We start from the raw sequence: 2013 nt of genomic DNA on the forward strand, positions 1-2013 counted from the left end.
GTGCGTGCGTGCGTGCGTGCGTGCGTGCGTGCGGGCGTGCATGCGTGCGCGCGTGCGTCAGTGCGTAGATATGTGTCTGCGCATGCCCCGTATGCACAAAGAAAACCTTTGGCGATATCTACGGAGAACAATTTCCATTTTACAATTACCTTGCATTTTATACGGTCGCAGAATTGCTCGCTGCTACACAATCCACGGCGTCATGTCGCCTAGACGGTAACATCCCAGTTGGCCTACTCCCATTTCGCCTACGTCCCATTTCGCCTACTCACATTTCGCCTACGTCCCATTTCGCCTTCTCCCATTTCGTCTACTCCCAGAATCGGCAATATTCCCATTTCGCTTACTCCCATTTCGTCTACGCTCATAATAAATAATATAATAGTGTCATGTCATCTACCACTAGTTTGTTTTATTTATTATTATATTAAAATTATTTAAAATTGGAGTCGATTTTGAGCGTAGACGAATTAGGAGTAGGCGAATGGGTGTAGGCCCACTGGGAATTTTGTTGTAGGCGAAATGGGAATTTTGCCGTAGGCGAAATGGGAGTAGGCCAACCGGGAATAACCCGCCTACACCGCACGTCTAGGCGCGGGATCTGTGATCCAAGCGAATAGCAGCTTCATCCACGCCTATATAGTCAGTCGACGTGTTTACATATTCTAGTAGCGGCTGTTTGCTGAGGAGGATTATGATCATCGGAGCGGATTTTCCCTCGGCGACCTATAGCAGCTAGAGAGAGAAGTTCACGCGCGATTAGAGTGAGCTATGGGCCGTGTCGCTGTTTCACGCCTACATCCACACACGCCCCTATCTCACCCCTTACCTCACCCCTATCTCACCCCTTACCTCGCCCCTTACCTCACCTCTACCTCAACTCTACCTCACACCTATCTCACCCCTTACCTCACCCCTACCTTGCCCTTACCTCACCCCTACCTCACCCTTACCTCGCGCCTACCTCACCCCTATCTCGACCTTTACCTCATCCTCTATCTCACCCCTTACCTCACCTCTACCTCGTCTCTACCTAGCTGCTACCTCACCCCTACCTTGCCCCTACTTTACCCCTACCTCACCCCGGTCAGCATGTGTATATAGTATATATATACCTAAGCGGCTCCACTCCGAGGTACATATCAACTATGCGTAGGCCTACCTATATGTACCTATGTGTGTATATGTGTATGTGTGTGGGCAACGCTGCGCATGCGTATTACAGTCAACCTCATATGCAGGCGTAGGCGAATAATTTGCATGCAGATCGTCTCGGCTTCGTATTCATATCTGTCGATGATGTCTGGGCTTGAATGTCGGCTTGCATGAATATCAGAATGTTTCACCTGTCATCCGGGATACGTAAATAGGTAAAGAGAGAGAGAGAGAGAGAGAGAGAAAGAGAGAGAGAGAGAGAGAGAGGAAAAAGAGAAAGAGAACAAGAAAGAGCACGAGACAGAGATAGAAAAAGATAGAGAGACAGAGAGAGAAAGAGAAAGAGAGACAGCGAGAGAAAGAGAAAGACAGACAGAAAGACAGAGAGACAGAGAGAGCGCGCGTGTAAACTATATTATTCGGATGATTGAGTGTTTTGCTGTGAGCTGTGAGTAAACAAGGAAGCGTTTGCTCCGCTAATCATGTGCACTGTCCGTACCATTGTCTTTCCCCGCCGATCCAGCCCTGTGACATATGTCGACATGTACGCGTGCACGCGTCCGTGCATATGTGCGTTCGGGTCTGTGTGCGTGCTGCATATATGCGTGCGTGAGTGCGGTCATTCGTGCACGCGTGAGTGCGTGTCTGCGTGCGTGAGTGTGTGAGTGCGTGCGTGCATGCGTGCGTTCGTGCATGCTGCATGTGTGCATGCGTGAGCGCGGTCGTTCGTGCACGCGTGAGTGCGTGTCTGCGTGCGTGAGTGCGTGAGTGCGTGCGTGCATGCGTGCGTTCGTGCATGCTGCATGTGTGCATGCGTGAGCGCGGTCGTTCGTGCACGCGTGAGTGCGTGTCTGCGTG

At 50.8% G+C, this 2013-nt stretch overlaps 1 protein-coding gene across 1 annotated transcript in view; it reads left to right on the forward strand.

Moving 5' to 3' along the window:
- Positions 1-2013, forward strand: part of LOC106807743 — a 39742-nt gene that overhangs the window by 3792 nt on the left and 33937 nt on the right. The gene's annotated exons all lie outside the window — the stretch shown is intronic.

This window comes from Priapulus caudatus, unplaced genomic scaffold (assembly GCF_000485595.1).
Source record: "Priapulus caudatus unplaced genomic scaffold, Priapulus_caudatus-5.0.1 Scaffold232, whole genome shotgun sequence".
Taxonomy (NCBI): domain Eukaryota; kingdom Metazoa; phylum Priapulida; class Priapulimorpha; order Priapulimorphida; family Priapulidae; genus Priapulus; species Priapulus caudatus.